General features: G+C 40.8%; 1 long non-coding RNA gene across 1 annotated transcript in view; it reads left to right on the top strand.

Annotated features, from left to right (window-relative positions):
* The first annotated feature begins 4225 nt into the window (after positions 1–4225).
* Positions 4226–22712, top strand: part of LOC133040709 (uncharacterized) — a 54438-nt gene continuing 35951 nt past the window's right edge. Inside the window, exons 1-2 of the long non-coding RNA XR_009689029.1 lie at positions 4226–4348; positions 9672–9777. This is a non-coding gene — a long non-coding RNA (uncharacterized LOC133040709). The remainder of the gene's footprint in view (positions 4349–9671; positions 9778–22712) is intronic.

The raw sequence follows: 22712 nt of genomic DNA, 5'->3' as shown, positions 1-22712 counted from the left end.
ATAACAGGGACTTTGTCCATCTCCCTCAAGAAATTGCAGTGAAAGATGGCTGATTGTGATTGGGATGTTCAGGATCCAAGGAAAATAATCATGATGAATATCTACTCCCTTTTTATTTAAAACGTGGCCCATTCTGGAAGGAGTAAGCCTTGCTAAGGGATCTTCTTACCTGCTTTTCTTGTTCTAGGAGCCAGGGTCTTAAGTTGCTGTCAGAAGGGTGCACTCAACTCAAGTAAATATTCCCCACAGGAACTTATTTATTTGCTTTAACTGAAGATGAGAATGACTGAACTCACACTTTAGAAAACCCTATATACAGTTTTTTAAAATTAATTTTTATTGGAGGATATTTGCTTTGCACTGTTGTGTTGGTTTCTACTGTATAGCAGAATGAATCAGCCGTTCATATATATATATATTTCCCCTCGCTTTTGGACTCCCTTCCCACTCAGGACACTACAGTGCATTAAGTAGAGTTCCCTGTGCTAGACCATATGTTCTCATTAATTCTCTAAATAATTTATACTTAGTATCAATAGTGTATATGTGTCAATCCCAATCTACCACTTCCTCTCACCTGCCCTTTCCCCTTTGGTGTCTGTATATTTGCTCTTTACGACTGTGTCTCTATTTCTGCTTTGTAAATAAGATCATCTATACCATCTTTCTAGATTCCCCATATATGTGTTAATATATGATATTTGTTTTTCTCTTTCTAACTTTCTTCACTCTGTATGATACTCTCTAGGTCCATCCATATCTGTACAAATGACCCAATTTTGTCCCTTTCTATAGTTGAGTACTATTTCATGGTGTGTATATACCACATCTTCTTTACCCACTCCTCTGTTGATGGACATTAAGTTCCTTCCATGTCCTGGCTATTGTAAATAGTGCTGCCATGAACACTGGAGTGCGTGTATCTTTTTGAATTATGGTTTTCTCTGAGTATATGCCCAGTAGTGAGATTGCTGGGTTATGTGGTAGTTCTATATTTAGTTTTTTAAGGAATGTCCATACTGTTTTCCACAGTGGCTGTATTAATTTACACCCCCACCAACAGTACATGAAGGGTTCCCTTTTCTCCACACCCTCTTAGCATTTATTGCTTATAGGTTTTTTTTGATAATGGCCATTCTGACCCGTGTGAGGTGATATTTCATTGTAATTTTGATTTGCGTATCTTTAATAATTAGTGCTATTGATCATCTTTTCATATGTTTATTGGCTATCTGTATGTCTTTGGAGAAATGTCTATTTAGGTCTTCCACCTATTTTTTGATTGAGTTGTTTGTGTTTTTCATATTGAGCTGGTTGAGCTGCTTCTATGTTTTGGAGATTAATCCTTTGTCAGTTGCTTAATTTGCAAATATTTTCATTATGAGAGTGTCTTTTCATCTTGTTTCTGATTTCCTTTGCTTTGCAAAGCTCTTAAGTTTAATTAGGTCTCATTTGTTTATTTTTGTTTTTATTTTCATTGCTGTGGGAGGTGGGTCAAAAAAGATCTTGTTGCAATTTATGTCAAAGAGTATTCTGTCTATATTTTCCTTTACATATACAGTTTTAAAAATGTTAACTCAATCATAAATATATAAGTAATAGAGTAATATGGTGTGATTTTGATGGTAACAAATTCTGTCTCTTTTAGGAATCTGACTAAACTTAAGTAGGTGTGATTAAAGGAATACTTGCTGTCTTGATCTTCTACTTTGTAATCTTGAGTTGGCTTACTTCTCTGAACTTTTATGTACCTGCTCTTTGCCTTACTGCCTCCCTCATGTGATCCACATCGATCCCTCTCTGATATTCAAAGTTCTTACTGTGAAATCTTAGAATGTGTTGACAATTTCTTAAAGTTCAGACTTCAAGCACTATCTTCACCAACTAATTTGCAATTGCAGACTTGAATATTGCTGAAACATAGGAGGTGTAGCCTCTTTGTTGAGTGTATTTTGCAGTGTTTACTAAAGTGGCTTGTTCTTGGAATTGGCTTTCCTTTCTCTGCACCTCCTTTGCCCTGCAACCTATCAACAGTTGAACTTATGCAGAACATCTGAGCCTTGGGCAGAAAGAGAACAACTTCTAGATTCCAGAGGAGAGAATTTCTCCTCTTTCTCCTCCACTGATCACACTTGGAGATAACTTTGGTTGCTGCCTGAATTAAAAGATGGGATATCCCTATGACTTTGGTCCCTCTGGGTTCTTATTATTTCAAAGGTTTCTGTTATTTGAACCATATTCAGTAAGTATTTGTTGGGTGAATGAATGCTTTTCTCTGGGTTGGAATCTTGGAGCTGATTCCATTAGAGCTGAAGACCCTGAAGCTCAGAGGGGTTGCATGGATTGGTGAGGAGAGAAGCAGGCTTAGAACTAGGTCTTCTGGCTTTACTGCAAATACTTGCTCATCTTAAGACTCAACAGAGCAGCCTTTTCTTTCTGAAGGTACTCCTGCTGGTTTCTCCCATCCTCTCTCCATCCGGTAGAGCTGACCACTGTCTCCACAGTACTCTGAAGTCCTTGACAGTTGCAGGCAGTTATTTATCTACATGTACATCTCTTCCTGTTGAGATTATAAGCTCCTTGAAGAGGAGGCCATATCTTAATTGTTGCTGTTTTTTTTTTTTTAATTAACATTTAGTTCAGTTTTGGCCTTGAATATGTAAATGAGCAGATGAGTGCATATAGTGTCTGCATATCTTATATTTTTCTTGTGTGATAGTGAATCCGGTCCTCTATAAACTTGTCAGATCAAGTGCTTCAACACTTTATGGTATTTTCCTTAGACATTGTGTATATGTCTATATATGTGCGTCTTAATCTTTTCTCTTAAAACTCATTGTTATTATTAGAAAAAGAAATACAGGCTTATTATTAAAAATTCCAATAACGCTTTAGAGTGAAAAGCAAAAGCTGGTTGTTCCTTCTACACCCAATACCCCTGTAATTTGTCCTTTGAGGTTTTTTCCATGAATTATTTTGTTTGATTTACATATAAGGTGTCACACTATATATAATCATTCACTACTTACTTTGTTTTCACTTAATGATCTATTTTGGACATCTTTTCATATCAGTGCATATATTTCCATCTTATTCTTCTTAATTATTGCATAGCATTCTATAGTACAGGTATAACATCAAATGTCTAGTAGTGTACTTTTATTGAAAGATGGTTATGTGCATGTACTTAGTTGCTCAGTCGTGTCCAACTCTTTGTGACCCCATGGACTGTAGCTCCCCAGGCTCCTCTGCCCATGGAGATTCTCTAGGCAAGAATACTGGAATGGGTTGCCATGGCCTCCTCCAGGGTATCTTCCCAACCTAGGGATCTAACCCAGGTCTCCCACATTGCAGGTGGATTCTTCACCATCTGAACCACCAGGGAAGCCTGAAAGACAGTTAGCTGGTTTCATTTTTTCCTTAAGAAATGTCCAGAAATCCTGTACACATACAGGCATAACTGAGGAGAAATTCTTGGACGTTGTATCAGTGATTACCTGGATAGGAGCATTTACATTTTTGACAGATGTTGCAAAACTGTCCTTCATGTTAGTAGTTTTTGATAGAGAAAGCAAGTCACTTCTTAGGTCTGGGGATCAGCAAGTCAGCTGAGACATAAAACATGAAATGGAATCAAAGGGGTTAACTGCAGTGGTGCATTCTTGTGTTTCTTCCTAGATGTGAGGCATTTCTGGAGCCCGCTGGTAATGTTGCTTTGGTTCTGCTTGTCTTCCTTCAGCCACCCTTTCCTCATTTCCAGCCCAGCGCAGAGAACTCCCTTTGCTCCACAATGAGCGAATTGGCTCTTGGCAAAATCCCTCTCTGTTGCTTAGTCAGCCCTTGATCAGAAGCCAAAGCAAAAATATCAGTCAGCCTCAGGAACAGGAATGACCAGTTTCTTAGTCAAGCCCCTGCTGCTAGAAAAATCTGTGATTTCCCAGATAAGATCCAGAGTGTGGCCTCTCCTTGTGGTTTGGTGGGTGCTCTTTAGAGGAAGAAAGAAAAGCATATGTTCTTTTAGAGCAAGGCAGCATGCATTTTTCAGTGGCAAACTTAAAACAGGAAAGAAACTCTGTTAAACAGGCTCACGTTGTGGGGATGGAAAGATTGTTTAGTCAGTAAATATTTATTGAGCCTATGCCCTGTGCTGGTACATGCAGCAAGGGACAGAGTAGGCGTGAGGTGGGGAGGAGGGGGGGGTTGGGCAAAGCAGGGCCCAGCGCCTGCGGAGCGCCTCCTGCTCTGGTCCCATAAATCAGGAGCTGAGAGGAATACTCTGTCTCCTGATTTTATTCTCTACGGAGGAAGACCTGCTGCTGTGTCTCTCCCTTCGAAGCCAAGCTGATCAGTAAGAGATCTAGCCGTGAACCGGAAACTCTGGTGGTTTTGATGGTCCGAGTGGAAAAAATTACGTTTGCTCTTGCAGGATTTGGGGCCTGGGGCAGGAGAGAGGCTCAGAGCCGCTACCCAGGAAGTGACTCAGGAGCATGTAATGTCTGAGTTGCAGTTTTCTTTATCTCTCTGGAGAGCTTGTGGGTGGATGGGGAGGCCTGGGGGTGGGCCCCTGAGGGGGGCGGCTTAAGGCTCAGTGGTCCCAGCCCTAGGGGTGTTTGGGCTCTGTCGGGCTCCACTTGATTTCCTGACTTGGGACACCTTGGTAGCCAGAACTCTAATAATTTAGAGATGTGAGCACCACCTGTTGTCACAAATACTTGAAGGCTATAAAAATGCCAGGAAGTCCTGCCCCAGACGTTGCCAGAAAGAAAGGCTGTTGTACCTCATGATCTCCATCTGCCTTCATTGTTCACAATCTCAGAAGGGGGCAGGCCTGTGACTTCAGGGTTGGAGTGACCCTGGGTTGCAGAGCTAGTGATGGGAGGGTGGGGCAGACATACCTAATTTATTTCATGGACACACCTAATTCATTACAGGTTTCAACTAGAAGAAGCTGTCAAATTATGGGAATCATATGAGGCCTTAAAACCTTAATATAACCAGGAGAAATAATTATCACCATTTACCATCTGGGTCCAGAGTGGTCTATCTGTCTATCTATCTTTTGAATCATTTTATAATTTATAGAAGAATAAGGAAATAGTGAAAGTAACTTTATTAGATATAGCAAACCCATTTATTCCCTATTTTCCTGGATTTGAAGATACACACACATATTTGTATGTGTGTATATGTTTGATGTGTATATACATTCACACACACATACGTAGGCACATATATATATCATCTTTATTCCATAATTGCAAAATATTTTCATTTTTATATTTATAAATACCACATGATCAATCCAATGAATGTTTTTTATTTCTGTATCAACTCTTTCTTTCCAGTTGCCTTGTTATATGCACCTGCCTTCAGCATCGATATGGCAAATACATCAAGTAAATTTTAGTGCATAAATATGAGGTGAAAGAATAATGTCACATGTCTTTTTAGCAAAATGGTTGAGTAAGGTTCATGCATAATATTGTGTAACACAGTTCTTTTTGTTGAGTAACTAGCTGGATGAAAATACTATATTTCTCTTTGCTCTTAGAAACATTCTTCACTTATTGATTCCTGCAAGCTTATTTGGAGGGAGGATAGCTACTTGTATTCCTTTTATGAAATAATTGTCTTACTGTCAGGGAATGCCATCTTCCACTACCCAGCATTCAGTTTTGGGAGAGGCAGACACCAAGGTGTGAGGAGGGCAGTCAGCACCCACCTATCCAGCCAGAGCAGCAGAATAAATCCTGGTAACCAGTGAGGTAACAATATCTCAATGAGACCATGTCTTGCTCTCCCAGGCACTTATCCCTGAGCTTGAGTAAATTCACTGGGAATATTGTCATCTGAAAATGCAAAGTCTGAGGTTATAATGAAAAGTGAAAGTGAAAGTGAAGTCGCTCAGTCGTGTCCAACTCTTTGCGACCCCATGGACTGTAGCCTACCAGGCTCCTCAGTCCATGGAATTTTCCAGGCAAGAATACTGGAGTGAGTTGCCATTAAAAATTGATTATGATCAGTTTATATGATCAATTTATATGATCACTTATATGATAAATTTTGCTGTGGTCATTAGAGAGTTTGCTGTGGGTCTCTTCACATTTATTTTTTAGTTCATGTGATAGTTGTGAGATTTGTTCTTTTGCCAGTTTTCTCCTCTTTGCCACTAGGTGAACAAAATGAAAAATTCTAACTTTTCAACTGTACTCAAGAAAAGCTAAAAACAAATCAACAGCATACATAGAAACTTTCAAAAATAACTTTTTGAGAGATGATGCAATGCTTTGGGTACTGCCTGTGAAAACTGAAGTTTGTTACAGATGCTGTCACAATGATTTGTTTCACCCTTGTGGTGTCTTCTTAGTGTTCCTGTCATTCCTGTTTTCTCATATCTTGAGATGTTTCATGATAGAGAAAAAATATGATCACTAAGACCTCAAAATGTAGCTTATGCGTGTGTGCTCAGTCATGTCCAACTAGACTGTAGCCTGCCAGGCCCCTCTGTCCATGGGATTTTCCCAGCAAGAATACTGGAGTGGGTTGCCATTTCCTCCTTCAGGGGATCTTCCCAACCCAGGAATCAAACCCGTGTCTCCTGTGTCTGCCGAATTGGCAGGTGTATTCTTTACCACTGAACCACCTGGGAATCCAAAATATAGCTTAGTTTCTCAAATGGTCCAATGGACCCAATAAGGTAATTAGAAGACACAAAGAGCTTTATTCTACTTAAAAGAAAAAAGTCATTCAGTCTTCCCTTTGTTCTTTAGGAGAACTCTAGGAAAGAATAAGAAATCTTTGCAAATAGATACAGCTGCTGAAAAAGGAAAGTTGAAATGTAAAGTGTACTTTTCTTTAAAGCTTACAACAAAACCCAATGTTTGTCTGACGTAATTTCCTTTTATTCTCCCAGTATCTGGAGGTTTTGTTGGGGAAGAAATCAGCCATGTATGTAAAGGAGAAATGGTCCTCTTTCCTGGGTGGCAAGTGTCATTAGTTTGGATGCCAACACTGTGGTCTTACAAGAGCTGAGGTGGGCCTCACCTCCTCATCTGCTTTCAGCTCATGGAGTCCCTGACCCTCTCACCTCTGTCTGACAAGTACACTTAGGCCTCTTTTCCTGACCTCCCAGGCCAACTCCATGGACTACCTACCTGAGCAATTCAGTCAATGACAGTCTCATTTCCATTCAGTCATGTCTTTGTTTTGTCTTTTGCTTTAATGTATATTTATTTGGCTGTGCTGGGTCTTAGCTGCAGCAAGCGGGATCTTTAGCTGTGACATGCAAACTCTCAGTAGTGGCTTGTGTGATCTAGTTCCCTGACCAAGGATTGAACCCAGGATCCCTGCATTGGGAACACAGAGTCTTAGCCACTGGACCACCAGGGAAGTCTCAGCTTCAGTTGTGTCTTGAAGTGGTTGTCTGTCCAGTAGTACCCACAGGACCTTCATCATCGTGTACCCTCGCTGCACCCCCTCAGCCGTGGCTGGGCACAGTGAGGAAGAGCAAGGAGTCATGGGTCTTATTCTTCCCACTTCAGCCTGTATTCTTATCAATCACTTTGCTTGTCTTTGATCAGTAAATTTCCCCGTTATCCTCAGGGACCTCTCCACATTTGATGATGCTTCTCTCCTCTCATCCTCCCACCCCTGCAGAGGCGTTTTCCCTCCTAATTCTGGAAGAAAAACAAGGCTCTTAGGCACAGTTTCCTCCACTTCTGCCATTCACAAACATATCTTCCTCCACACCCATCCTCACCTCTTTACCCCTCTTCACTTCTAGGCTAGCACCCCTCCTGCCCTTGATTGATCCTGCCTCTTTTATATACTCTCTGACTTTGGCCATAGTTTTTCTCCTGTTTTCTGTTTCTTTGATCCCTCTCCCTAGGGGCTCCTTTATCATAGTCTATACATACACTCTAGCTTTGTCAATATATATTAAGAAACCATTATCTCCTATGTATCAGGCAGCAGGTAAATGTTGGGGTCCTTTAATGGACTGGGACCTGGCGGTCCGGAGTCGACCATAAGAAAGTGAAAGAGAGAGCTGGAGGGAGGGAGAGAGAGAGAGAGAGAGAGAGAAAGAAAGAAAGAAAGACACGGGGACCCAAGCTCTGATGGAGCAAAGGTGTTTTAATGATTTTTCTGTGAGTATATATAGGCTGTGGTACAAGAAGTTTCTTACGACAATGATAAAGATCAGAAAACCAAACGTACAGTAACCATTACCGAGGGAACAAAGGACAGTAATGGTCACAAGGTCAGGAGACAATCCGTATCTCAAGAAAGGGGGGTCAAGACTAAGTAATTTTGTCATAAAGAGAATGTTTTACTAAAGGAGACCCAAGCCTGTCTCACGCAATGACCTCAGTCCTGAGAGCTGCGTGCAGTTCTACTCGCTTCTGGCAGAAGCTGATAAGGAACAGAGGATTTATGAGAAACAGCATGTAGGAATGCTCCCATCAAATATTCCCCGACAAGTAAAAATACACGAGCTACTATTTTTTTTTTTCAATTAAAGTACAGTTAGTTGATTTATAATGTTGTGGTAATTTCAGGTATATAGCAGATTTTTTTCCATTATAGGTTAACAACATATTGAATATAGTTCTTGGTGCAATATAGTAGGTTCTTGTTGTATTATCTGTCAATCCCAAACTACTAATTTATCAAACCCCCTTCTTCTTTGGTAACCATATATTTATCTGTGAGTCTGTTCTGTTTTGGCAAAAAAGTTCATTTGTGTTATTTTTAAAGATTCTATGCACAAGTGGTGTCATGTGATATTGTCTTTCTCTGTCTGACTTCACTTACTATGATAATTTCTAGGTCCATCCATATTGCCACATTATTTCATTCTTTGTATGACTGAGTAGTATCCCATTGTATATTTGTACCACATCTTCTTTATCCATTCATCTGGCAGTGAATTCTTAGGTTGTTTCTTTGTCTTGGCCATTGTAAACAGTGCTGCTATGAACACTGGGGTGCGTGTATCTTTTTGAATTAGAGTTTTCCTCTTTTCTGGATATGTATCCAAGCATGGGATTGCTGGGTCATATGATAACTCTATTTTTAGCTTTTTAAGGAACTCCCACACTGTTCCCCAGAGCGGCTGCACCAATTTACATTCCCACCAACAGTGTAGGAGGGTTCCCCGTTCTCCATAACCTCTCCAGCATTTATTATTTGTTGACTTTTTGATGGTGGCCATTCTGACTGGTATAGGTGATACGTTGTACTTTTGATCAGCATTTCTTTAATAATTAATGATGTTGAGCACCTTTTTATGTGTTATTGGCCATCTGTATGTCTTCTTTGGAAAAATGTTTATTTAATTCTTCTGCCCATTTTTTGATTGGGTTGTTTGTTACATACCAGTTATTTTAACAGAAAGAATTCAACAGAGAGACTCATTAACTAGGTAACTTAAAGAGTAAAGAGAATTCTAGGGTATATGAGAGTAGCAGTTTCAGGAACCAGCAGTTACCCCCACAGCTAATTTCCAAGGGGAGAGGTTGAAAATATCAGAAGGCTGGAGGAGGGGCTCTGAGACTTAAGCCTCTGAGAAGGGGTGCTTCTTGCTGGTTCTGTGAGGTTGAGAAAACTGCACACTGGATTCAGCTGCCTTTGGGGAACAACACCCAAGCTAGTTCATATTCCTTCTGCAGGGCTTCTCAGTTGCGAATATGGAGTTCCTGTGTGGGGAAACCACCCTGCCAGGTGAAGAAATGAAGCTGGCGTAATGCTATGGGGACCCGGAAACCACGGATAGAAGTAAGTTCCTCTCCTCTTCTGGTCTCCTTCTAAGATCTCCATTGGCAGAGGTAACTGGGATTCAGCTGCAAAGTAGAGTCCCAGGCCTGACTCCCCAAAGTGTGCAGAAGAGTAGTTTTGATGTCAACAGACACTCACTTAATAACTGGCCTCCCTACCCTCCTCTCTTTATTTCTTAATTATATGTCCATATGTGAGTAGTGTTCATGTGATATCTGCTCTCTCTCAGCTCCGTTCATTTTCTCAGATTTATGAAATTTGGCTTTGTTATCATCATGCTACTGTACTTTTTGAAAAAGGCCTTCCGATGACCAAATCCCACGGGCCTGTTTCTGCGCTTGTTTCACGTGGCCTGCCCAGTGAGGTATGTGACCTTGTGGATCTGTTTTGTTAAATGTTAAATGCTGTTCACACTACTTCATAAATGGAATATGTGTTCATTCAAAGTGTCAACTACAGATATATAAGCAGCATCACTGTTTAATTGTGAATTCACCCAGCACACAGCAAACACCCTCAGCCAAAGCCATTTATTTATAGTATAGTAACCTGGTATCAGAAATCATATCTGTATTCAAGGTTGGTTAAGTTAGGTCATATCTGGAATTTCTTTAAAAGTTAATTTCTCTTTATTACTTATTTATTCAGCAAGGACCTTCCCATGCCAGAGTCTTTTCTAGGGCACAAAGATTTATAGGGAACCAGAAACAAAGTTTCTGCTCTCACAGAGATCTCATTATGCATATGTACTTTGGTACCTGTTGCAAAAATACTGAAATTGCGGATAGGAAAGAAAGAAAGAAAGGGGGAGTGAAGGAGTGAGTGAGAGAGAAAACACATACAATTCTATCATCCAGGTTAATTTTTCAGTGTGTGTTCTTCCCAACTTGTGTTCTATGCATAACATGTGAACATTGCTATTTCACACAGACGTGGGATAACCCTTGATTGTTTTAATGTGACTATACATTGTAAATACAGTCCATGGGGTTCTCTAGGCAAGAATACTGGAACAGGTTGGCATTTCCTCCTCCAGTGGACCATGTTTGTCAGAACTCTTCTCTATGACCCATCTGTCTTGAGTGGCCCTGCATGGCATGGCTCACAGCTTGAGTTACACAAACCCCTTTGCCATGACATGGCTGTGATCCATGAAGGGGATCCATGGACAGTATGAAAAGGCAAAAAGATATGACATTGGAAGATGAGTCCCTGAGGTCAGAAGGTGTCCAGTATGATACTGGGGAAGAGTGAAGGGCAATTGCTAATAGCTCCAGAAAAAATGAAGTAGCTAGGCAGAAGTGGAAATGACACTCAGTTGTGGATGTGTCTGGTGGTAAAAGTAAAGTTTGATGCTGAGAAGAACAATAGTGCACAGGAATCTGGAATGTAAATTCTGTGAATCAAGGTTCATGCAGGAGATGGCAAGATTGAACACTGACATCTTAGGAATCAGTGAAAGGGAAGTAAGAAGGACAGGAAGTGGGTGAATTTAATTCAGATGACCATTATATCTACTATTGTGGGCAAGAATCCCTTAGAAGAAATGGAGTAGCCCTCATAGTCAACAAAAGAGTTCAAAATGTAGTATTTGAGTGCAACCTTAAAAATGATAGAGTGATCTTGGTTCGTTTCCAAGGCAAACCATTCAACATCACAGTAATTGAAGTCTGTGCCTCAGCCACCGATGCTGAAGAAGCTGAAGTTAACCTGTCTTACGAAGATCTACAACACCATCTAGTTCTGTTCAGTCACTCGGTCATGTCCAACTCTTTGTGACACCATGGACTGCAGCATGCCAAGCTTCCCTGTCCGTCACCAATTCCCAGAGCTTGCTCATGTCCATTGAGTTGGTGATGTCATCCAACCATATCATCTTCTGTCATCCCCTTCTCATCCTGCCTTCCATCTTTCCCAACATTAGGGTCTTTTCCAATGAGTCAGTTCTTCGCATCAGGTGGCCAAAGTATTTGAGGTTCATCTTCAACATCAGTCCTTCCAATGAACATTCAGGATTGATTTCCTTTAGGATTGACTGGTTTGATCTCCTTGCAGTCCAAGGGACTCTCAAAAGTCTTGTCCAACACCACAGTGCAAAAGCATCAATTCTTTAGTGCTCAGCTTTCTTTATAGTCCAACTCTCACATCCGTATGTGACTACTGGAAAAACCATAGCTTTGACTAGTCAGGCCTTTATTGGCAAAATAATGTCTCTGTTTTTTAATATGCTCTCTAAGTTGTTCATAGCTTTTCTTCTAAGGAGCAAGCGTCTTTTAATTTCATGGCTACAGTCACTATATGCACACCAAAAAAAAAAAAAAAAAAGTTGTCCCTTTTATCATAGGGGATTGGAATGCAAAAATAGGAAGTCAAAAGATACCCAGAATAACAGACAAGTTTGGCCTTGGAATACAATGTGAAGCAGGGCAAAGGATAACAAAGTTTTGTCAAGAGAACACTCTGATCATAGCAAACACCCTTATCCAGCAACACAAGAGACGGCTCTACACATGGACATCACCAGATGGTCATTACTGAAATCAGATTATGTTCTTTGCAGCCAAAGATGGAGAAGCTCTATATAGTCAGTAAAGACAAGACTTGGAGCTGACTGGCTCAGATCATCAGCTCGTTATTGCAAAGTTCAGGTTTAAATTGAGGAAAGTAGGGAAAACCACTAGGTCATTCAGGTATGACCTAAATCAAATCCCTTATAATTATACAGTGGAGGTGATGAATAGATTCAAGGGATTAGATCTGGTAGACAGAGCACCTGAAGAACTCTGGATGGAGTTTTGTAACATTATATAGGAGGCAGTGACGAAACCATCCCCAAGAAAAAGAAATGCAGGAATGCAAAGTGGTTGTTTGAGGAAGCTTTACAAATTGCTGAGAAATAAGAGAAGTGAAAGGCAAGGGACAAAGGGAAAGATATACCCAACTGAATGCAGAGTTCCAGAGATAGCAAGCAGAGATAAGAAGGCAAAGAAATAGAACAATGCAAAGAAATAGAGGAAAATAATAGAATGAGAAAGACTAGAGATCTCGTCAAGAAAATTGGAGATCAGGGGAACATATATGCAAGAATGGGCACCATAAAGGGCAGAAATGGTAAGAACCTAACAGAAGCAAAAGATATTAAGAAGAGGTGGCAAGAATACACAGAACAACTATACAGAAAAGGTCTTAATGACCTGGATAACCATGATTGTGTGATCACTCATCTAGAGCCAGACATCCTAGAGTATAAAGTCAAGTGGGCTTAAGAAGCATTACTACCAACAAAGCTAGTGGAGGTGATGGAATTCCAGTTGAGCTACTTAAAAATCCTAAAAGATGATGCTGTTAAAGTGCTGCACTCAATATGTCAGCAAATTTGGAAAACTCAGCAGTGGCCACAGGACTGGAAAAGGTTTTTTCATTCCAATCCCAAAGAAGGGGAGTGTCAAAGAATGTTCAAACTACTGTATAACTGCGCTCATTTCATATGCTAACAAAGTTATGCTTAAAATCCTTCAGGCTGGGCTTCAGCAGTATGTGAACTGAGAATTTCTAGATGTACAACCTGGATTTTGAAGTGTCAAAGGAACCAGAGATCAAATTGCCAGCATTTGTTGGCACTTAGAGAAAGCAAGAGAGCTCCAGGAAAATACCTACCTCTGCTTCATTGACTACGCTAAAGCCCTTGACTGTGTGGATCACGACAAACTGTGGAAAATTCTTAGAGATGGGAGGACCAGACCACCTTTCCTGTCTGCCGAGAAATCTGTATGCAGGTCAAGAAGCAACAATTAGAACCAGACATGGAACAACTGACTGGTTCCAAATTGGGAAAGGAGTATGACAAGACTGTATGTTGTCTCCCTGCTTATTTAACGTATACATACGTAGAGTGTTATTGTTGTTCAGTCACTAAGTTGTGTCCAACTCTTTGCAACCCCATGGACTGCAGCCTGCCAGGCTCCTCTGTCCATGGGATTCTCCAGCAAGAATATTGGAGTGAGTTGCCATTTCCTTCTCCAGGGGATCTTCCTGACCCAGGAATTGAACCTGTGTCTTCTACAGTGGCAGGCATATTCTTTACCACTGAGCCACAGAGAAGCCCTATGTGCAGAGTAAATCACATGAAATGGCCAGGCTGGATGAATCACAAGCTGGCATCAAGATTGCTGGGAAAAATATCAATAACCCCAGATATGCAGATGATACCACTCTAATGGCAGAAAGTGAAGAGCAAAAAAAGAGCCTCTTGATGAAAGTGAAAGAGGAGAGTGAAAAAGCTGGCTTACAACTCAACATTCAAAAAGCTAAATCAGGGCATCTGGTCCCATCACCTCATGGCAAATAGAAGGGGAAAAAGTGGAAGCAGTGACATTTATTTTCTTGAGCTCCAAAATCACTGTGGATGGTGACTGTAGCCATGTACTTCAAAGATGCTTGCTCCTTGAAAGGAAAGCTATGACAAGCCTAGATAGAGTGTTAAAAAGCAGAGACATCACTTTGCTGACAGAAGTCTGTATAGTCAAAGCTCTGGTTTTTCCAATAGTCATTTACAGATATGAGAGTTGGATCATAAAGAAAGCTGAGCACTGAACAATTGATGCTTTTGAACTGTGGTGTTGGAGATGACTCTTGAGAGTCCCTTGGACTGCAAGGAGATCAAGCCAGTGAATCCTAAAGGAAATCAACACTGAATAGTCATTGGAAAATCTGATGCTGAAGCTGAAGCTCTAATACTTTGGCCACCTGATGCGAAGAGCCTACTCACTGGAAAAGACCCTGATGCTGGGAAAGATGGAAGGCAAAAGGAAAGGGGCACGGCAGAGGATGAGATGATTAGGTAACATCACCAACTCAATGGACATGAATCTGAGCAGACTCGGGGAGATAATGAAGGACAGGGGAGCCTGGCATGCTGTAGTCCATGAGGTCACAAAGAGTCAGACTTGACTTGGCGACTGAACAACAGCGACAATGACATCGTAAATACCTTTTCATATCACTGAATAATCTGCCTCCTTATTTCCAATGGCCGCATGGGGTAACTGGAGTCTATTTGATTGGAGTGTCTAGCTAGCCAAGAGCATTCAGTCCCTAACTTTGATAGTGTCTCCACTTAAGTATATGCCATTTGTTTGGGAGGGTGGTTCTCAGACTTCAGTGTACATAAGACTTACCTTTGGAGCTTGCTGATGATTCAGATGCTTGGGCTGCACATTCAGAGATTCTAATTCAGGAGGTCATGAGTCTGCATCTTAAGCATCTTAAGAAGTCTCACTTATCAGCTAGGGGCTTAGGATGTACGTGGTCCTGGATCCCACGAGAGAATCTTTGGTGTGACTTACTGAAATAACATGTGTAGTCATAACTCCCTTCTTCACTTCATGGGGGTCTTGGGAGTTAGATTTCCCTCAAGGTTAAGTGGTTTAAGCTACACTAGATATAAATCAGTTATACTAGCGAATGAATCAGAGGGTTGAATTTGGGTTGGTAGGAGTCATAGCTGAGAAATATACTACACCAAGACTAAAGGACAGGGGCAGGTTGGAAATTAGGACATCAAGCTGAAGTGCAACAGACACGGGTTCCTGGATCAGAATGGAAGCAGTGAGGGGGTTCTGTGTGTGCGTGCTAAGTCGCTTCAGTTGTGTCCAACTCTTTGCGACCCTATGGACTGTAGCCCGCCATGCTCCTCTGTCTATGGGCTTCTGCAGGCGAGAATACTGGAGTGGGTTACCATGTCCTCCTCCGGGGGATCTTCCTGACCCAGGAATTGAACCCGCATCTCTTACATTTCCTGCATTGGCAGGTGGGTTCTTTACCACTAGCGCCACCTGTGAAGCCCGAGGGGGTTCTAGCCATGCCTATTAATTATGTCAGGGGTGCTATTCTGTGTTGTCTTGCTGCTGTTGGTGGCTAGGTCCATGGGCAGGTCAGCTTGGCTTAAAGATACAGTGTCGAGGACAGTGAAGGTTTGCAGAAGCCCTTGACTTGTATTGCCCATAGGTCAGCTAGAAATGGTCTGACTCTCAGGACTGAATGAAATTAACTAGAACCATCCCCACACTAAACTTTGGCCAGCAGAAATTCCAAGCCTTCTGGGTGACCTCTGTGTATCCCCAAGGTTTGTATTCTCATGGCTGCCTCCTACCTTTATTGGCTTTCTGCTTCCTTGACACAGATAATTCAACCTCTTTTTACATTTATACCAAAAAAACCATCCACACCAGCATCTGTGGTTTTGTGTAGATTTGGGGGTCCTGAAAAAGGATATATCACACCTCACACCTGTGGACTCCTCCCTCTTTTCTGCTTCCCTCTTGGAAGAAACCCAGATTTCTCTTTTCATGAGTGTCAGTTTATCAGTCATCTTTTATCACTTAGGTGGACCCCCTAGAACTTACCTTCCATCCTGAACTCATGTCAAGACATTTTTCTCAGCAACTCCACTTCAAAGAGACATTTTGCTATTATAGTAACACTCCCTCCCTTTTAACTCGCATTCCTGAGCCTGTACCCACCCAGAAGGTGGGATGGGGTGGGGTGTTCATTTCTAGCTCTAAACCTACCTGCTGAACAAGTTGCAGAGCTCAGGAAGTCTCAGGATGGGAGCTGGTAAGGCAGTTCTCAGTCTACAGCTGTGGTCCTTAACACATGAGTAACTGCCACTTAGTACTGCATCACTCCACTGGTAGAAGTCATTTTTGTAGTTCTATCTTGGTCTGTCCTTCCATATAGTCTTCTTCATTTTTCAACAGATGGCTGGCAGTGGGACTCCTCTGGGTAGTGATTTTTGAAACACTTGCCCTCCAGAGCTGGCTGTGATCATGAACAGAATCATAGCTGCTGAAATGAACACAAAGCCTGTAGTGGACACCACTCTTCCTAACAGGAGATATTGTAGATGTCTGCCACATTCTACATTTGTTCATATGTTACAATATCGCTGAAATTCATGTGTTTCAGAATTGAAATGCACATTTAATATAATGCTCCCCCTAACCCCCAACAAAAATGCTGCTTTTAAACCAGTGGTGCCTCTTATAACCCACAATATCTTAGAATAAAGAAATGTAGTAGGAATACTTAGCCTTAAAGGATCTGGGTTTAAGAACTGTGAAGCACTGTCCGGCCTACAACCTCAGTTACAGGTGAATGGAAAGTGATCATCTTTTGTCTGTTTGCAATTCCAATAAGGGACACACGATGTCATCTCTCCCTGCCAGCCCAGGGCCAGGGCGGTGAAGCGAGAGTTCCTTTCTGCATTTCCTACTGACTGATGATGATACTCGCAACATTGCAGTCAGTCACCATTAGGTGGCGCACAAGCCCCAGGCTTGAAATTTTGAGGCCCACACGCCTCCCAGATGGGGTCCTTTCTAAGGTGGCTTTTAAGGAGCTACTGACTAACAATATATCATGGGTGAGCAGGTTGAGCTGGGTGAAGGCAAAGACTCCATGGAGCAGCTGGAGGAGGGTTTGGACAGCAGGAATAGGGAGAGAAGTTAGAGTTCATTCATTAGAGTAATGATACTGAATGAGTGCCTGTAATTGCCTAGGTGGGTATGGGTAAAGAAGAAGATAGGGACATCCTCACCCCTGTAGAATCTCTGGTCTAGTTGTTCAGTCGCTTAGTCATGTCTGACTCTTTGTGACCCCGTGGACTGCAGCACACCAAGCTTCCCTGTCCTTCACTGTCTCCCCCAGTTTGCTCAGACTCATGTCCCTTGAACTTGTGATGCCGTCCAACCATCTCATCCTCTTTCACCCCCTTCTCCTCCTGCTCTCAATCTTTCCCAGCATCAGGGTCTTTTCCAATGAGGCGGCTCTTTGCATCATGTGGCCAAAGTATTGGAGCTTCAACAACATTCCTTCCAATGACTATTCAGTGTGGATCTCCTTTCAGATTCACTGGTTTGATTTGCCTCTATATTTCCTGGATAAATATTAAATCACTTTTGTATAGTTCTAAAAGTATATTATTATATTATTTTTGCACAGTTCCTTTTCATGGTATAAACTTATAAGGGGATAATTGTCATCTTTTAACAATAAGGCCTCCCATCCAAGAACAAAACAAGTCTTCATGTACTGGAGTTTATGTGCTTTAGGACAGTTTTATATCATAGACACATTTCACATGATTTACCCCTAAGTGAATCATGTTATTGTTATTATAAAGTTGATGGGGTTTTTTTTGGTATGTTTACTTTGTAATGTGTTACTAAACTTTAGATCTAATGGTTTTTCAGTCCATTCTCTTAAATTTCCTAGGCAGAAACCTTAACATATGTATATTAAGGTATATGTTAATATTAATATATATATTATATTCCATTATATATGTCTTCCTGAAGTGAATTTTACCTTACAGCATGTATTATTCTTTCATGGCATCCAAGAGAAAAGGAAAACTGCTTTTGGCTAGAATTTTATTCAGGAATTTTTGTCTGTATTTATAAATTTGTAGTTTTCAGGGAGCTTTGGGGTTTTGTTTTTGGGGTTATGCTACCTTTGAAAAAAATTATAAAGCAGTATTCATGTTTGTATTCTCTGATATGGTTTAAATCATGTGGGAATTATTATTCCATGATTGTTTGAAACCTGAGAAGCAGTTTTACCTGAGAAACAGTTTTGTCTGGAGCTTCTGAGAGTGTGATTATTTGACAATCTTCTAAATTTTTCTATGGTTATACCTCTTTGGGAATCAGTTTTCCCAGAGAAATCATCCATTCCCCAACCCCCTCTCCCCAGGTTTTCTTTGCTCTTTTTTCTTTCCCTTTCTTCCCTCCCTCTCTCCTTTCTTTTCTTATTCTATCTTTTTAAGGATAAAGTTGTTACAACTCATCTCTCTTCTATATTTGTAGCCAATGTTTTTGATTTCACCAAATGTATATTATCTTTTTTCCTTCTTAATTATTTTAATGATCTTCCAAATATCTTGGATTCTTCCATGTATTAATTAATTGGCTATTCTGTCTTCTAGTCATGGATTTCTACTTATTTCTTTGTATTTTCCTTCTTCCTGCTTTTTTGGTTTGTTTTGTGTCTTAATTTTTTAGTTTATTGAATTAAATGGTTAGTTTATTCATTTTTTTTTTTTACTGTTAAGTAAATAAAGTGCTTAAGGCTGTAGCTATAGATTTTAATATTTGTTCTCTTTTTATTGTTATTTAAAAATGTTACCTTAATTGCAGTTACATGTTTTTTCTTAAACTGAGTTATTTTGAGTGCTTAAAAAAACCCCAAATATATTTGATATAATCATCTATTATCAATTTCTAGCTCTATAGCATTATCATCAAAGATGTGAGTTTATTACAGTTTTAATTATCTTTGGTTCGCTTTTATAAACCTTTTGTAGGTGCTTAAAATATATGTATTTTCCAAAGTGTATAGAGTTCATATATACCTATTAGATCAAAAATAGTAAAAAAAAAAAAATAGTATTGCTAACATCTATCGAGCACTTTCTATATGTCAGGCAATGTACGAAGCATTTAAGTACATTTAACACATAATATTTTTATGAAATTGGTTTTACAGATGAGGAAACTAAGACTTAAAGAAGTTTCATTGTCCAACATCATAAAGCTAGTATGATGGAGTCAGAAATTAAGCCCAGATTGGCTTATCTACAAAGTTCATGTTCTTCATTACTACTTCAAACAAATTTTCTATGAACTTTTTATTTTCTATTTTCCTGCTAAAGATGAAGAAAGATATGTCTGTACTCCTATTGTTTTTCTGTCTGTTCTGCCTTATATTTCCAGCTTCTTTTTATTTTTATTTGTGCCATGTTATTTGGCACATTTGACACAAGACTTCCCTCACTAGAATGTTAGCTCCATGACTAGAGGTTTTTTTCTTATTTTCAGCTTATCTTGGGGCTTTCCTGGTGGCTCAGATGATAAAGAATCTTCCTGCAATGTGGTGGACCCGGGTTTGATCCCTGGGTTGGGAAGATCCCCTGGAGAGGGTAATGGCTAACCATTCCAGTCTTCTTGCCTGGAGAATTCCATGGACAGAGGAGCCTGGTGGGCTATAGTCCATGAGGTCGCACAGAGTGGACACGACTGAGCAACTAACACTTTCAACTTTTCAGCTTATCTTTAATACCAGGGTATAGTACCTGACCCATAGTAGTTTCTCAATAAAATAGCTGTTGATTGATTGAATGATAATCACATTTTCATGGTAGATTGTACCCTTCAACAATAAAAATGGATTCGCCTATCACTTTTAAAAATACTTTAATTAATTAATTAATTTGTTTGTTTTTGGCCGTGCTGGGTCTTTGCTGCTGCATGGGTTTTTCTCTGCTGCAGTGAGTGGGGACTATCATGTAGCTGTGGTGTGCTGGGCTTCTCATTGCGATGTCTTCTCTTGTTGTGGAGCACAGGCCTAAGGTGTGCAGGCTTCAGTAGTTGCGGCACATGGGCTTAGTTGCTCCATGGCATGTTGTATCTTCCTGGCCTAGGGACTGAACTCGTGGCTCCTGCATTGGTAGGTGGATTCTTTACCACTGAGCCACCCAGGAAGCCCCCGTATATTGCTTTTCATGTTAAATTGTATTGATCTGACTTTAATACTGTGACCTGTGCTTCATTTACTCTTATTTACACAATCTATTTTGTTCCTCCTTTGACATTTAGACTGAGTGTTTAGAGTGTTTAGTTTGTTTTAGAGGTTTCTTTCATAGAAGGACTTGTTTTGGTTTTTTTGGGGTCTCTAGTAGGTGAGTATGAATATTATAATGGATATTACTGAATGAATTGAAGAAAGAACACATATTTTCTGAGTGAAAAATAAATCCTGTTCTAGAGGCTGTGACTATCATACTTGATCTCAGTTTCAACATCAGAGTGACGAATTTCCAAAAACATAGAAGAAACTCAAGGAGAAATGAATGCTTGCTAATTATTTATTATTAATTTTTACAAGGTTTATAATTTGAATAGGCAGTCCCTTCAGATTAGCTTTGAGAGTTATTCATTAAAGTTAAAATCATAGAGTTATTGGAGGATATTATAAAACATTTAATTCTTCTTTCCACTATAAGCAATTCCTTAAAGATGTTAGAGTCCCAGAAACCAAAAGTTGAGCAATTCCACCCATTACACATTACAGCTAGATGTCTGAGATACGTGGAAAAAGAAAAAGCCAAGAATCCTAAATCAACCAGCTCAATCAACTGGAAAGGGAGAATTTCTTGGAACATCTGGAAGTGACTTCAAGACGAATCTTCAGAGGAGCTAGACTCACTTGAGACCTCAGAGCTCTTCTCAGACTTGTGGTTGCCAGATTTGTTCTGCTGGTCATCATCACTATCTTTCCGTCTTTCTTCCTTGTTTTGGTGCAGCTGTTCTTCTGAATCCCAGATTGGGGAGCTGACATAGCTTCCTCCACTCTTGTGATCCTTAAACATTCCCAAATCTGGATAAGTGATTTCCTTATTTCCTGCATTTCCAATTCCTGATGGATCATGCAAACAGTAACATAACCAGTTACCGTTCTGTTTGGAAAAAAAGTATACCTCACAGGTAATCGGCCCAATTTTTCTGGTGAATGCAGACTCCTGAGGATCTAGACCTTCAAGATCAGCTTTTTCCTGCTTGGGAAAAGGCTTTAGATCTTGTACTTTCCCTAACTTCTCTTTTGTCTCATAGTTGGATTCCCTAACAGATAGCCTTCTTCCAGAGCTGCTCTCATTGTTGCCTCTGAGATGACTCTCATCCCTTCCTGAAGGTGGGCTTTGCTCTCTAACCTCTTCTCTCACACCATTCGTGGGTTCTGGTCTTAATTCCTGTCTTCCATCATTATTGGGTTCTGGGATCAGGTCTCTCTCTTGGTGTCTTCTATCATCCATTGAAGAGGGGATATTGTCGTCTCTTTGTTGCCGTCTTTCATACAATCTTGCAACTGGATTCTGCTCTCTATCTTGGTTTCTTCCATCATTCCCAGATTCTGGTCTCACATCTCTCACTTGGTATCTCCTGTCATCTCTTGGTGCTGCAGCTTGGTCTCTCAATCCCAGTCTCTCAGCTTCTGATGAGGTCAATCTTTGCTCCCTAAGGTGGTGTCTTTCATCATTGTGGGGTTCAGGACTCAGGTCCCTCACTTGGTTTCTCTCATCATCCCTTGAAAGGGGGATCTGGTCTCTATGTTGGATCCTTTCATCCTGTCTTGGAGCTAGTCTTTGTTCCCTGTCTTGGCTTCTCTCATCAATGCCAATTTCTGGTCTCACGTCTCTTACTTGGAGTCTCCTCTCATCCCTTAGTGTTAGGGTTTGGTCTCTCACTCCAAGTCTCTCATCTTCTGCTGTAGTTGGCCTCCGGTCCCCAATTTGTTCTCTCTCATCGCCCCTGGGTTCCAGTCTTTGCTCCCTAAGGGGGTGTCTTTCATCATTCTGGGGATCAGGACTCAGGTCTCTCACTTGGTTTCTCTCATCATCCCTTGATAAGGGGATCCGGTCTCGATGTTGGATCCTTTCATCCTGTCTTGGAGCTGGTCTCTGCTCCCTGTCTTGGCTTCTCTCATCATTTCCAACTTCAGGTCTCACATCTCTTACTTGGAGTCTCCTCTCATCCCTTGGTGTTAGACCTTGGTCTCTCACTCCAAGTCTCTCATCTTCTGCTGTAGTTGGTCTCTGGTCCCTAATTTGTCTTCTCTCATCACGTATGGGTTCCAGTCTTTGCTCCCTAAGGTGATGTCTCTCATCATTCTGGGGTTCAGGACTCAGGTCTCTCACTTGGTTTCTCTCATCATCCCTTGATAAGGGGATCCGGTCTCGATGTTGGATCCTTTCATCCTGTCTTGGAGCTGGTCTCTGCTCCCTGTCTTGGCTTCTCTCATCATTTCCAACTTCAGGGCTCACATCTCTTACTTGGAGTCTCCTCTCATCCCTTGGTGTTAGGGTTTGGTCTCTCACTCTA

This window comes from Dama dama, chromosome 20, assembly GCF_033118175.1.
Source record: "Dama dama isolate Ldn47 chromosome 20, ASM3311817v1, whole genome shotgun sequence".
NCBI lineage: Eukaryota > Metazoa > Chordata > Mammalia > Artiodactyla > Cervidae > Dama > Dama dama.
Note: the sequence above shows the minus strand (reverse complement) of the source record. Positions and strands in the feature narration are given on the sequence as shown.